The sequence below is a fragment of the Trichosurus vulpecula genome, chromosome 4 (assembly GCF_011100635.1).
Source record: "Trichosurus vulpecula isolate mTriVul1 chromosome 4, mTriVul1.pri, whole genome shotgun sequence".
NCBI classification, from domain to species: Eukaryota; Metazoa; Chordata; class Mammalia; order Diprotodontia; family Phalangeridae; genus Trichosurus; species Trichosurus vulpecula.
Window position 1 is genome coordinate 379,996,408 of NC_050576.1, and position 16,767 is coordinate 380,013,174.

The window sequence follows — 16,767 nt, forward strand, 5'->3', positions numbered from 1 at the left end:
TTACTCTGATCATACCTCAGTCTCCAAGTGAATTGACACATTTATCATTTAAGGAAGTAAAATCCTCAAGTTTTAGAAAAGAAAGGGTTCTTCCTAGACGTTAAGCTGTTTATTGTTGTTATCATCATCATTATTAATATTTTTCATACTTTTAAAGTTGGTCCAAACTCAATAAAGACATTTGTGAAAAGAAACAGGTAAAAAGGCAAGGAATAAAGGAAGTCAATTTAAAAGAGAATTATTACTTAAGATACTTTAGAACAATGGTCTCCAAACTTTATTGATCACACTCACTATCAGTTAAAAATAGGGAAAGTACTTCCCCGAAGATATTTATATTTATAATACTAAAATTATATATATATACATATATCTTATGCAAAAATACAAATTGTTGTTTGTCTTTCATTTTCAAAGAGTATAAGTAAAAATTATTAAATGAAGAAATAACATTAGATCTTAGTGTCAATAGGAAGCAAATGGAATTAATTGGCTAGTCACATGGTCAGACTTACTATAGAAAAGTCCCTTTGTCAGCATTTTGGAGGAGGAATTAGAAAACAGATGACCGGAAGATTATTTGGGAGGTTATCGTCACAATTAAGGTGAAAGGTGATAAGGGCTGAACTAAGATGGTGGTGATGAGAACAGAGAGAAGGGGACTTGTTTGAGTAAGGATATAGAAGTAGAAATAAGATTTAACAACTGATTACACATGTGGGAAGAGAAAGGATGAGGAATTAGTTGAAGATGATATAACAGTCTAAAAAACAGAATGACTAGAAGGATGGTTGCAGAACTGTGCTGGATAAATGTTCAACAACCCACTCTCCAGAGGGGAGAAAATGTATGCAAACACATATTTAAGTTTAATTTACGTTATTAATTCTTTATGTCTAGAATGATAATCAACAACAAGAAAAAAATTGTTTTTTTTATTCCACAGGTATATATGTTCATACTGAAATTTTGAAAGTGGGCTTAGGCTCTTGGGAGTTGGTATGAGCCATCTCCATCAAACCCTGGATAGTGGAAATAAATTATAATAGAAAAGTTTGGAACAGAATTGGGATTGGGCATATTCAGTTGTGTCTGACACTACATGACCCCGTTTGCTGTTTTCTCGGCAAAGATAATGGAATAGTTTTCCATGTCCTTCCCATTTTACAAATGAGGAATGAGGTAAATAGGGTTAAGCGACTTGCCCAAAGTCATACAATAAGCATATGAGGCCAGATTTGAACTCATGAAGATGAGTCTTCCTGATATCTGGCCTAGCACTTTATCCACTCAGCTACCTAGCAGCTATGGGTTTGGGCATATAGATAGTATAATGAGACCTGTGATGCAGTCAGAATCTAGTTGTACATGTTCATCATGCTGTACTCATTCTATCCCCACCCAAAATGAAAAGATTGAAGAATTGGAGCTCTTCTTCATTAGTTACTGCCCATCACTTTGCAGAGTTTGGGTGATTAAACAAAAGAGGGAAATGGTACAGTGGTAATGAGTTGGGCATAAGTGTCATTGCATGAAGGTCAAGTCCCATGATTGGCTGTCACAGAGATTATATGTGATGTGACCCATCTTGCCACATTGTAATTATTTGATCCCATACTCTGGGGTCAGACAGAGGTTTCCCAGGAAACCATGATTCCCTCTTTAGAGAAAACAACTAAAGAACAATGAAAGAAAAAAAAGTACTGGGTTATGTCTACACAGGTTGTGTGTAGGAGCTCACCTAGTTATTTTCATATTTCCTTTCCCACTCTCCCTCTTTCACAGACCCCTCAAAAAAGTTACACACACACACACATATATACATATGTACATACATAGATACACAGACACGTATATATCACTTATATCACTTACATAATAAATATATACACATATATGTATATATCACTACTTCTGTCTCTTGAGTAAGAGTTGCTGGATACAAAACTATGTTTATCACTTACTACCTGTGTGACTTTGGGCAAATCCCCAGGCCTTAGTTTTTTCATTTGTCAGAAAAGGCAATGGACTAGCTAGCCTCTGAGATGTCCATTTTCATTCAAGATCTGTGATTCTAAGTAAAGCCAAATCATATTATCATATAACTATTATGATAGAATAAAGCAGAACAGAGGATAATATTTTCTTATTCTTTTATTTCTTTACCTTGATCAGATTCTATCCTGCCCTAACCTCTCTGGTGATCTTGCATCTCAACATCTCGAACTTGATGTCCAATAGACATCTTAAGTGAAAACTGCCCAAAACAGGACTGATTATCTTTTCCTGTCCATAGGCATGCTGATGATATTTCTGGTAATCAATTTATCCTGGGGGAGGCATGATATTCCATGTAGTAAACCAAGCAGAGCTCCTGGTAAAAAATGGAGAGCTTCCTGGAAAGTTCAGAAAGTTCTGATCCCTTTATCAATCAGTCAAACAAACAAGTAATCAATATACTTCCAATGGCATATCTTCCCCAGACATTCTGTTCTGTCTTGGTTTTTGGGACACCATGATCTCTTGTTTCTCCTTCTACCTACCTGACTAACTTTTCATTCTTCTTTGCTGGCTCCTCATTTAGTTTCCTCTAACTGTAGCTATCCCTCAGGGTTCTGTCCTGAGCCCTCTTTTCTTCTCTCTTTCTATTACATCACTTGCTGATCTAATTAGCTCATTCGGATTTAATTACTGTCACAATGCTGCTGATTATCAAATACACCTGTCCTGTTTTATGATCTATCCTGACCTCCAATCCAACATCTTCAACTGCATTTCAGACATCTTGAACTGGATGTCTAATAGACATTTTAGACTATCTACAACAGAAATTAAACCCTAAACTCTATCCTCCACCACTTTACCTATAATTATAGAGGGTGATACCATTCTCTAAGTCTGTCAGGCTCACAAAATAGGAGTTGACAAACACAGTTGACTATGAACTGACTGAAGCTGAGCTGGTTTCAGTTCTCAGGCCAATGAATTGCCTGGGGCTGACTAGGTGTTGTCACTTTCAGCCTCTGATTATTTTGTAAAAAACTGCCACCTGCAGCTTGGCCGTTCCCTCTGCCTTAGTACTCCGTATAAACCTTGTTCCCAGTCCCCTTCTGGTTACCCCAGTACTTGGTGTGTGGCACCTGTATTGGCAACCAAAAATGGGCTCCTTAGCACTTAGTCAACAAGTGCCCTTGACTAGTTTGGCTTTTTCTCCTGAACTGAATGCTGTTTGTATGTTGTACTGGAATAAGCTTGTCGGCCCCTTCAGCTTGCTTCCCTTGCTTAAGCTGATGGAAAGAACCTGTGCTTTCCCCGGCGTACCTTACACCCCCGCAGAAGCTGGATGGTTAAAAGCAGCTCCCGTTGGAGCCAGAGGCTGCTACAGCCGCAGCTGGAGCTGCCAGTAGCAGAGCTGACCTACGGGAGGAAGCTGAACAAAGACTTCAGGCCAGTGGGTAATCTTTTTACCATAGAGGGGGAAGCATGATTTTGCTTTATGCAATCATGCTTCTCTGTAGCCTCCTGGTTACTCTTTCAAGGCGTACTTATTGGGCCTGGAAGCTTTTGATCAATATATCAAAATGGGGTTGCTGGTTCATGGGTTGGTTACTGTGGAGCCTAAATATATGTTTTGATTCTTCTACCTTCTACTTTGAGAGTTTCTTATATCCGGCGGTTCCGAACCTTTCAGACATGTTTATGATCCTATTTGAGATTATAAACTCTGCCCTCCTAATACAGCACCCAAGCCACAACTCACTTGCCCGATTAAAGACCTCAGGTTTGCTATATTGGCTGTTTTCTCTTGAATTCAGGTTGACAGAGACATCCTTGACTCCTCAGCATGTTTTCATTCCCTCTTCCCCTTATCCAATCTTTGTTACCAAGGCTTCTGTCTTTAATATATCACTTTCTCTCTTCTCACAATCAATAAACATTTATTAAGGGCCTACTATGTGTCTGGCACTGTTGTAAGTGATGGTACGGACCCCCCATCACCCCGTTCCTGTTCTATTGCAATAAACTGCTAGTGGGTCTGCCTGTCTCAAGTCTCTCCACACTCCAATCTGCTCCCCTTTCAGCCACCAAAATGAAGTACAACCATGTCTTTACCAACTCAGTAAACTCCAGTGACTCTCTTATCAACTTCAGGATAAAATACAAAATGTTCTCTTTGGCATTTAAAGCCCTTCATAATCTAGCCCTCTCTTACCTTTCCAATCTTCTTACATCTTTTATCTAGTGACACTGGCTTGCTGACTGTCCAACGAAAAAGACTATCTCTCAGCTCCAACATTTCTCTGGATGACTCCATGCTGACTGAGCACTAAGAACATGCCTAGAAGTTCTCCTTCCTCAACTGAGCCTATTCATGTTCCTGTGTCTTTTAAGTCCAACTAAAATCAAATCTTTTACAGGAAGCCTTTTCCAAGGCATCCCTCTGTTAATTACTTTCTCTTTATCCAGTATATAGCTTGTTTGCATATTGTTTTCCCAATAATATTGGGATCTCCTTAAGGGGTGAGACTATTTTTTTGCATCTTTTTGTATCTCCAGCATTTTTAGCACCGTGACTGGTCAGTAGTATATGCTTAATAAATGTTCATTGACATTACTGCTTTTAATTATGTTTTGTTAATTTTTTTATGTTTAAGGGTCAGTTTGACACAATCACTACTATCAGTGTGATACATGATTTTTTGTATGCCAAGCTTATCTCTCCCTTAATTATGATTAAAGGAGAATAGTTTCCAGACTACTGGCTTGTGTTTGTCCACAGCTATATATTTCTGGTTTTTTGAAGAATACATTGATGCTAAAGGGTCTGTTTATTTCTCTATTCTTTCTAATTACAGTAAAAGTGGAAGGACTCCAAGTTCTTCAGTCTAAACTTCACTAATTCATTTAACAACCTTGAGCATTTCAGACTCTGTTTATATATGCCCATAGAAAAATATAAAACTACTTGAACCATAAGGAATAATAGTTTATACTTTTGTATTCCATACAGAGTATAGCACAGTTCTGGGCACATGCCCTAAATAAATATTTGTTGTTTTGAACTGAATTCAAGAAATGGATGACTTTAAAACCATAAACTTTTCTACTCAAAAAAGACACTAAACTGATTCAGCTACTTTAGTAGCAAAAAGTAAATAACTACTCAAAAGTATGAACTTGGCAATTGTTATTTTAAAATTTTTTCCATGCTATGAAGGAAGTCTATTTTGCTCTCAGAACCTGCATATATTTACAAGTATGCATGCATTTCTTTCTCCCTGGACTTCTTTCCCTACTATGCTATGGCAGCCATCAGTCTTCTCAAGCTTGGAATTACACTTTTCTCCTTGGGTCCTTATCACTTTAGAAGATAACTCCACACCTGCAACTCCTTCCTTTGATTGGTCAGTTCATTCTGGGATCTCCATTTTAAGGAAAGTACCCAGATCAGCCATGTTAACTGCTTTCTTCATTACCAGCTGCTATAAATATTTTTGTACATGTGGGTCAGCAATATTGTTTTAAAAACAACTTTGAGCAAATATGTCATTTTGACTATTATAAATACTCAAATTAATTACAAATGACATATGATGGAAGATGCTATCTGCATTCAGAGAAAGAACTGAGTAACAGAAATTCATATAGAATGATTTTGCATATATGTACCTATTTATGTCTAATGATAGCCACCTCTAGGGTGGAAAGGGGAGGAAAGAAAAAAAGGAAAAAAAGGAATTTACATAATAACTTTATTGTTTATTTATTAGGAATAGCAAGTTGTACAGAACAGATTTCCAGTTTCATGTTCAATAATCCTTTTTATTATACTCTGTTATGGAAGTGCTTATTTTATTCCATAAATTAAAAAAAATTATGGCCCTAAGGAATTGACTCCTTTGATTCATTTAATACAGAATTAATATTTCACTATGTTCGAATACTTTAATATTTTAAAAATCATGTCATTGCATTACATTTATGCTACATTTAATTTTTAAAAATTTTCTCGAATTTGACATCATTTTTCTTACCAATTCATATTCATTGAAATGAAGTTTGTACTTTGCTAATACTAAAGTTCCCTTTTCAACATTTTTTAAAGAGAATTTAGAGAAATTATCTAAAAATATTCCAGAAATACAATTTTACTTAGATGTACTATTACATTTTTAAATTGAAAGAAATATTTTTCTAAGATAGATTTTTACCTAATTATATAAATAAATGCAATAAAATATACTTATTCAGTCATAATTTTAAAAAATGAAATGGATCTTAGAAAATGTAGAATTACACTAAAAAAACACCCATCCAGAATCAATTCAGCTCTTAGCATTCTTTTCATCGCTGTTATTTCAAAAGACGATGACTCTTTATAAATGACTGCTTTCAGGTTTTGTAGCTAGGCTGGTTTGTTCTAGCACCACCATATTAATGGTGGGTGAAGGGCTCTCACATTACATAGGAAGCATGGGATCACTTTGGGAGAGTTATTTTTGTTGCTTTTTTTTTCCCAACTCTGATTATCTGGAACAGTATTTCTCAAAGTTATTGACAAAGCACACTATATGTTTTACCAGGTATGCTATGATGCTGCTCACCATACCTGGAAACCTTCACATAAAGCTGCCCCTACCTGCATCAGTGGATCCCTACATTTCTTAGCTGATTCCAACATGAGCTTTATCAGGCAGGTTCAAGCTACTTCCTCTACTGTAAGTCATGGGAGTAAAGAAAGAAGAGCATAAGGGGGCGACAAAAGGAAAATAGAGGAAACCTAAAGCCAGAGTTATGAACCATGTTCCCAGCTTAAACATTCTGTATGCCATGATTCTTCTTAGGAAAGGGTACTGTGCAATGATCTGAAAGAAAAAGAACCACTGATCCAGAAAATTCCTATTATAAACTGGTATGTCATCAATAACTTCCCTTGCAAAGTACATGGGTCACAAGGCTAAATGTATAATCATAATAATTTATATCAATCACTGAAAATAGTGAGAACCTATACTAAAGTGATGTGAGGGATAGGAGGGGGAGAATACTTTCCAGTAAATGACTCTCTGTAGATCTCTGCATAACCTGTCATTTGAACTCAGTGTTACTCTTTTGTACATTTTCCTGATGAGGACATGGCCTTCCTCTTCAGGGAGCAACTCCTCCACATTTACTCAAGCAAATCACTAAAAATAAAGATTTCTGTTGTTGTTCATCATTCGTTCTTGAAGGGGACCAATGACATCAGTAGGGTGATGTCTTGACTTGCTAGTGAATTTAAATGGATTGGAGTGAGGCAGGATTGTGCAAAGTCATCAACCTCATTCACACTCACTTGTCAGTGGGAAGACATAGGCCAAGATAACTGGTGATAGCCCCAATGCAGTGGAAGACATGGGCCTTTTTAAGCTAAGGTCTTTTTAAGGTCTCAGTTTCTTTAAGTCAACAGCCATTCAGTACTTAAAGGCTAGGTAAGGATTGAGGTGAAAGATGGTCTACTTTGCCTTCACAAAAGCATCAGTCAGAGAGGGGAAGACCCTCAGAGTTTCTGGCCAGAATATTTCAGCAGAGGTTGGGGCTACCACTCTAGTTACTGTTTCCCTTTCATGGTTTCTCTCTTCCAAATTTCATTGGTGTGCCAGTTAAATCTATTCTCAGGCAATAGTTTCTCACAGAGACAAAAAACATTCCCAGAATGCCTTTGATACAGCCAGGAATTCCAAGACTTCTTGGTTCTAGCTATGCCAAAGAAAGGCCTGGTCCCTGGTTTCTTGTTCATGCTAAATATTTTCCTCTTTTTTTAAAACTAAAACATACCCAGACAAGAGGAGCATTCATTGTACTTTTTCCTTTGGGGGCTCACAAGTCTGCTTCTGGCCAACTGTCCCATACTAGGTTTATGAGACATCTCCCATTCCCCAATAATAGTATGGATGGGGAAAAAATCAAGCCAAGTGCTAGTAATTATCCCATTGCAGGAAGCTAGGTAGTTTACTGGATAAAGTGTTAAATTTGAAGTCAGGAATATTTGAATTCGAATCCCATCTCAGTCTCACTGAGTTTCCCTGGGCAGATCACTTAACCTCTCTTAATCTCAGAATCTTCATCTCTAAATGATGATAATAACACCTACTTCACGGGGTCATTGTAAGGATCAAATGAAATTATGCATTTGAAGTGCTTAGCAAACCTTTATCCTCTACATAAATTCAAAAGGATTTGAACAAATCCTAGTGAACAAAGATAGAAAAAAATGAATGTGTGATCAGAATAAGGACAAATTTAAAGTATGGTAATGTTATATTTCTAGCATGAAGCTGATGAATAAGGTGTGGTAAACATTCCTTAAATAAGCAGAAAACCCAAATAACCAGATTGGGAGTGAAATAGGGAGGCAGATTTTGGACTGTAATTTTATGAGATAGATGACAAGTAAGTTGATACTGGGATTTAGTTTGAAAAGCAACTTCCAGTTATGTCCTAGAATTTAGGCAGACAAGATATAAGATATGACGTCTTCTCTACCTATGGGAGGAAGAGATGTTCACAACATAAAAATGTTATAAAGCATAATATTAATATATAACATACATAGTGCATGCACACACATATATATACACATGTGTACATATGTATATATATGTATGTATATATATATATATATATATATATATGTAGTATACCCAGAACATATTTCAGATATATAGTGGCAATTGTAGAACTACTGAAATTCTTCACTGCCTTCTGAATCACCCAAGAAAAAAAATAAAATCAGTTATGTTCAATGTAGTTTAAAGTCATGACCCTATTGAATCCTTGTTCTTTAAATATTAGCATTTCATATATGGCATATACTTTAATTTTCAGCCACAACATTTTTTTCTGATCAGTGCATCCCATTCCCCAACTCGTTTGTTTAAACAAAATTACACTAGATAATAGAAACTTTTATACCAAAGGGAAACTATTTTTTCTATCACCATATTTTCTATATTAGCCTTCAAAGAAGTATTCTAGTTAATGATTGCCAGTTAGGCCTCTGAAATTATAATTACTTAGAGATCTTTGATAGCAGTTATTATGAGAATTCTGCTAATAATGTATTAGGGACTTACTTTTTGAAGACCATAAATCTCTTCACAAACATATTAATTAGCATTAAGATAAATCAGATTAATATGATACCACCATAGAATATAGGGGAAGAAATCAGCTTGCCTTCAAATCCTTCGTATAGATACAGTCAAAGCCTCAGAGTTGCATTCTCAGACTCTGAGGCGTGCGCTATATCTCCATGCACAACTGAATTCAATTTTAATAAATGGTTTCATTCACTAAAACAAGCTTTTTGGTTGACAACATGCCTAATAAAGTTTGCCTGAGATGAAAATGTCAGTCATACTTCACTTTTTAACTGATTATTTTGGCATGGGGTAGGCACATTCCCAGGCAGCCTCACATATAGAACCATTCTGGAATGATTCTCACTGTAACATTTAGTTAGACTGATCAGTTCTGCTCTGTCTATTTGGCCTTATGATCACCAGAGACCTAGAATTCTCAGTGTTCCCTCAAAATGGAATACAGCTAACAACTTCCAGTAAACAAAACACTACAAAGGGTTTGTGGATAGTTCTATTCTTAAGGGGAAGCAGAAGATATGTATTTACAATAGTAGATAAAAGCCCCAGATTATTACACATTAAGGAGCTGATTCTCCATTAATGAACTAAAAGCAATCTGGTGTTATATTCTAAATGTAAATTGGACATTTTTATAGTTGATTTTGAACTTGGAAGAAAGCAAGCCCTTGCCTATTCACTCTAAATAGCTTAGGCTTAGAATGGACCATAGAAATCATCTGGTCCAACTTGCTCATTTTACAAATAAGTAACCTGAAGCCCAGAGTAGAAAAGTGACTTGTCCTAGGTCATATGGCTAACATATAATAGACCTGGGATTTAACACCACATCCTCCACTACTCTTCCTACTGCATTGAGTAAAACTATCAAGGTAACTAACAATCAATAGACTTATTACTAGCTAACAATCAATAAACCAATTTCTAAGTTTTAGTTACTCTTCTAGGCCTTGGGAAAACAACAAACATACATGGAGTGATTCTTGCCTTCAAAGAGTTTACATTCTATGAGGATAGAAAACAAAATTGGCCATTTGGACAAGAAGGCCTTTAAGATCCCTTTGAGTTAAAAAATGTAGGACCTTGTTATATTGCCCAAATAGGCAAAATCATGAAAAGCATAACCAAAGAAGATAAGGAGTCTTTTCTTTTGGGGAGGGGTGCAGGAAGCAATAGAAAACACGCCAAAATAAAAATTCTGAAAATCAAAAGAGAGATTAAGTAAATTGAAAAGAAACAACAAGTACTAATAAATAAAACTATGAGCTGGTTTTATGGGGGAAAACAATAAAATAGATGAATAATTGGCTAATTTGATTGAAAAAGAAAAGAAAAAGGAAACTACTAGCATCAAAAAGGAAAAAGGGTGAATGCAATACCAATGAAGATGCAGCTAAAATAATTTTCAAAAAAATATTGTTTTTATTTAATTTATTTTTAGTTTTCAACATTCATTTCCACAAGACTTTGAGTTCCAAATTTTCTCCCCATCTCTCCCTTACCCCTCACCCCAAGATGGCATGCATTCTGATTATCCCTTCCCCCAGTACGTCCTCCCTTGTACAACCCCCCCGGCCTTATCCATTTCCCCTTACTTCCTTGTAGAACAAGATAGATTTCTATATGCCATTGCCCGTATATCTTATTTCCTAGCTGCATGTAAAAACAATTTTTAGCATTTGTTTTTAAAACTTTGAGTTCCACATTCTCTCCCTTCTTACCTCCCCACTCACTCTCATTGAGAAGGCAAGCAATTCAATATAGGTTATACATATGTAGTTATGCAAAACATTTCCATGATAGTCCGAGTATGAAAGACTAACTATATTTCCCTCCGTCCTATCCTGTCCCCCATTTATTCTATTTTCTCCTTTGACCCTATCCCTTTTCAAACGTGTTTGCTTCTGACCACTCCCTCCCCAAATCTGCCCTCTTTTCTATCATCTCCCGACCTTATCCCAGTCCTGCCTACTTTCCTGTAGGGTAAGATACAAAAGGTCCAGAATATCAAGGGAATTAATGAAAAGAAATGCTAGGGACAGCGGCCTAGCCATACCAGATATTAAACTGTATTATACAGTGAAAAAAATAAAAGGAGGGGGGATGATGGAGGGGAGGGCAGATGGGGGTGGAGGTAATCAAAACAAACACTTTGGAAAGGGGACAGGGTCAAGGGAGAAAAATCAATAAAGCGGGATGGGTTGGGAAGGAGCAAAATGTAGTTAGCCTTTCACAACATGAGTATTGTGGAAGGGTTATACATAATGATACATGTGTGGCCTAGGTTGAATTACTCGACTTCTTAGGGAGGGTGGGTGGGAAGGGAAGAGGGGAGAGAATTTGGAACTCAAAGTTTTAAAATCAGATGTTCAAAAAAAAAGTTTTTGCATGCAACTAAAAAATAAGATACACAGGCAATGGGGTGTAGAAATTTATCTTGCCCTACAAGAAAGGAAGAGAAAAGTGGATGAGAGGGGAGGGGGGTGATAGAGGGGAGGGCCAACTGGGGAACAGGGCAACCAGAATATATGCCATCTTGGAGTGGGGGGGAGGGTAGAAATGGGGAGAAAATTTGTAATTCAAACTGTTGTGAAAATCAATGCTGAAAACCAAATATGTTAAATAAATAAATTTAAATTAAATTAAATTGAATTTAAAAAAATCTTTCCTTTTTAAGACTCAATATCTTCAGTGGCATTTTAATAGCATAGGATAGACAAATTCACTGCAGCATTTCCAGCAATAAATGATATTTGATGAAATGGAGTTTGATTTCTCTTTGCTGTTTTGGGGACATCCTCCCAACTTAACTAAGATCCATGCTGACTCCTTTATTTCATTGAAACATTCAAGTGATCTTGGGTTCTCAGATTTTGTAATCAGAGCGTAAGCTCTGGCAGGCCCTATCAAGGTGGAAAGGCTTTGAGAATCAGTCTAGTGATTGCTGTGTCTTAGTTTTATGTAAACAGGGTAGCTAAGACTAATAGAAGTGTCTCTTTCCATAATGAGATGAATTCAAGGATGTCATCACATTAAAAATATTTTGAATATAGCAACTTATTCATACTACCTACTAAGTCGTGAAGATTTTATCATGTATATCAATGGAAGGAAGACTGTGTGTTACAATGAATAGAGTATTCGCTCTGGAGTCAGAGAATGTAGGTTCAACTTCAACCCTTGTTGTTCATTTGGTTGGACAAGTCACTTAACCTCCTCTTGCATTGGTTTCCTTATCTATAAAATGAAAAAATTAGATTGCTTGGTTTTTATGATCCTTCACAGTGGATAGAGTGGCAGGCCTGAAATCAGGAAGACCTGAACTCAAACTGGCCTTAGATACTTACTAACTGTGTGACCCTGAGCACTCCACTTAACCCTGTTTGACTCAGTCCATAATCTGTAAAATAGCTAGAGAAGGAAATGGCAAACCACTCCAGTATCTTTGCCAAGAAAAAACCAAATGGCATCATGAAGAATCAGACTTGACTGAAAGGACTGAACAAAATGATCCTTTCTAGCTCCAAATCTATGATTCACAGGTGTAAGCATACCCATGAAATGAGAGGTCTTTGACATATAAAAAGTGATATTATCTAAAATGAATAGTTCACTTGACTGAAGAGAAATATTTGAATCTATTATTCACAGCTAGGAATGATCTTGCCTTCCTACAATCTTGCCTTGTATTTTGTAACCATTTTATCCCTTTTTCACATTCTTTTTGGTTTAAAGCTCGTTTGCATATGGCTTGTATTCTCCTACTAAATTCTAAGTTCTGTGATTTGGGAGATTTGATTTTCTTCCTTCTTTGAATTTTCCCCAAAACTTAGTACAGTGTTCTGTGCAGACTAGGCAGCTAATGCACATTTGAGAATAAAATAGTGTATAGCTGAACACCAGGATCATTTAAAATGAAACATTTTTAAATTCCTTCTTGAAAACAGATAATATCAAACATAATTAAATGATTGAACTGTTATAAGACATGAAAAAAGAGCAGGTTCATTTTTGCCAACTATTTGACAATTCAAGCCATGAATAAAAATACAGGAGATATCAATGACAGCAGTCACATAGAAGCTCTATCTTTTGTTAAATGCATGGTTCACCACATTTCTCAATAGCAGGCAGAATCAAATCATCCAAAAGATTTAACAGAAAAGTAGCTGCTTTAAAATGCAGAAAACAATATGAATGAAATGCTATGTTCAAGTGTTGACAGCAGTATAGTATAATGGGGGAAAAAGAGGTTTGGATTTGTAGTCCAAAGACATGTATTTGAATCTTAAAGATTCATTTACTTATAGAAGAGTAATTCAATTCAATGCAAAAAAATACCCAGAAACTTAAGTACTTGGAAAGGGTGGAGGAGGGGGAGGGATGTTACTAAGTATAGATTATACAAAAAGGAGAAGATAATAATCTCTGTACTTCAGGAGTTTATATTCTAATAGGAAGAAGGCAGTGTTGCACCATTGTGACACAACTATATTTGAAAGAAAATAAAGGAGAAAGAGAACAAGAACATCTGGGAGGAGATGACACAGAAAACATCATGGAACTTATACCACTTGAGTTGAGGCAAAGATTATATCCTCTGGGCAAGAGGAACAGGTTGCACAGACACACAATACTAAGAGTTAATAGCTAACATTTATAAAGAACCTACTACATGTCAGGCCCTATATGGAGCTTCACAATTATTACCTATCCCTCTAAGTGACTTGCCCAGGGTCACACAGCTAGTAAGTGTCAAGATGTAATTGAAGTCAGGTCTTCCTGCCCCCAGGCCAAGATTGAGCCTTATGGTCAAGGAATGGTTGACTTCACTTTGGTTGGAATATAGATTTCTAAAAGGGGAGGAGTATGAAATAAGGTTGAGAAGTCAGACGGGGAGCAGATTTTGAAAGGCTTTAAAATGTCGTGCTCTAGAGTTTGTATTTTAACCAATAGACAATGAAAAGTGACTGAAAGTTTTTTTGAGTAGGTGAGAGTCGAAGATAACTTAGACAGGGAGAGATTGTAGCATGGAGGCCAATTGGAAGGTGATTTTAGGTGTTGAGGACCAGAAGGAGACAGACAGAAAGGTAATGAGAGAGACAGAGACAGAGAGATAGTGACAGATTTTTAGAGACAGGGAGAAACAAAGAGAGACAGAGAGTCAAAGAGATGGAAAGAAAAAAAAAAGATTTAGAAAGAGAAACAAAAACACAGGGAAATACAGAGATGCTTAGAGACAGAGAAGAGAGAGAATGATTGAAAAAGAGAAATGCAGACACACAGAGATAAGAATGGATCAAACTGGTGGAGTATATGGGAGGGGATGAGACTGAAAAAATAGAGTGCTTAACCTTGGTAAAAAGAAGAGCTAAGGAGGACAGAGCCAAGACGGCAGCTGGAAAGCAGGGACTTGTGTAATCTCCCATGCAGGTCCCTCCAAACACCTTTAAAAAATGGCTCTGAACAAATTCTAGAACTGTAGAACCCAGGAAATAGCAGAGGGAAGCAGGGCTCCAGCCTAGGACAGCCTGGATGGTCCTGGGGTAAGGTATATCTCATGGGAGCAGAGCGGAGCAGAGCCCAGCATAGGCCAAACAGACCAACCAGATTGGGAGCCGGGTGGAACAGGCCCAAGCACCTTGAATCAGTGAGCTGTGGCAGTTACTAGATTTCTCAACCCACAAACACCAAAGACAACAGAGAAGGTTAGTGGGAAAAGCTTCCGGGACAGAGTGAAAGGAGTTTGCAGTCCGGCCACCACCCAGGAGGCAGTGGAGGTGGGGCAACTCTGAGGACAGAACTACAGTTGCAGTTGCTACCAGCCCCAGGCCCACCTGATGAGAGGAATTAAGTGGCAGATCAGAGCAGGAGTGCAGAGCCAGCTTAGATATGAGTCCAGTCAGGGTTGGTGGTTCTTGGGGGAGGAGGAACGCTAGTGTGGCAGAGCTTGCTGTGTAGCTCTGAAAACAACAGTGCAGCCCCTCAAGTTGGCACAAAGTACTCAATACTCTACAACCAGTCATACCCCAATGAAAAACTCAAGGGTCAAGTAACTTGGCTGGGAACATGGCCAAGCAGCAAAATCTTTCTTTGGTGACAAAGAATAACAAAACATACAGCCAGAAGATGTCAACAAAGTCAAAGAGCCTACAACAAAAGCCTCCAAGAAAAACATGAACTGGTCTCAGGCCATGGAAGAGCTCAAAAAGGATTTGGAAAAGCAAGTTAGAGAAGTAGAGGAAAAATTGGGAAAAGAAACGAGAGTGATGCGAGAAAACCATGAAAAACAAGTCAATGACTTGCTAAAGGAGACCCAAAAAATACAGGAGAAAATAACACCTTAAAAAATAGACTAACTCAAATGGAAAAAGAGCTCCAAAAAGCCAATGAGGAGAAGAATGCCTTGAAAGACAGAATTACCCAAATGGAAAAGGAGGTCCAAAACACCAATGAAGAAAATACTACCTTAAAAATTAGAATGGAGCAAGTGGAAGCTAGTGACTTTATGAGAAATCCAGATATTATAAAACAGAACCAGAGGAGGGAAAAAATGGAAGACAATGTCAAATATCTCCTTGGAAAAACCACTGACCTGGAAAATAGATCCAGGAGAGATAATTTAAAAATTATTGGACTACCTGAAAGCCATGATCAAAAAAGAGCCTACATATCATCTTTCAAGAAATTATCAAGGAGAACTTCCCTCATATTCTAGAGCCAGAGAGTAAAATAGGAAAGTGAAAGAATCCACCAATCGACTCCTGACAAAGATCCCAAAAAGAAAACTCCTAGGAATATTGTCACCAAATTCCAGAGCTCCCAGATCAAGGAGAAAATACTTCAAGCAGACAGAAAGAAACAATTTGAGTATTGTGGAAACACAATCAGGATAACACAAGACCTAGCAGCTTCTACATTAAGGGATCGAAGGGCTTGGAATACGATGTTCCAGTGGTCAAAGGAGTTAGGATTAAAACCAAGAATCACCTACCCAGCAAAACTGAGTATCATGCTCCAAGGCAACATATGGATTTCCAATAAAATAGAGGACTTTCAAGCTTTCTCAGTGAAGAGAACAGAGATGAATAGAAAATTTGACTTTCAAACATAAGCATCAAGAGAAGCATGAAAAGGTAAACAAGAAAGAGAAATCATAAAGGACTTACTAAAGTGGAAGTGTTTTGCTTACATTCCTACATGGAAAGATGATGTATATAATTCATGAGACCTCAGTATTAGGGTAGCTGAAGGGAATATACATATAGAGAGAGAGACAGGGAGCACAGGGTGAGTTGAAAATGAAGTGATATCTAAAAATAAAATCAAATTAAGGGTTGAGAGAGGAATATATTGAGAGAGGGAGAAAGGGAGAGAGAGAATGTGGTAAATTATCTTGCATAAAAGTGGCAAGAAAAAGCAGTTCTGTAGGAAGGGAAGAGGGGGCAGAGAAGGGGGAATGAGTGAATCTTGCTCTCATCAGAATTGACCTGAGGAGGGAATAACATACACACTCAATTGGGGATCTTACCCCACAGGAAAGAAGGAGGAAGGAGACAAAAAGGGGGGGGAGAATGATATTAGGGAGGGCAGATGGGGGAGTAAGTAATCAAAAACAAACACT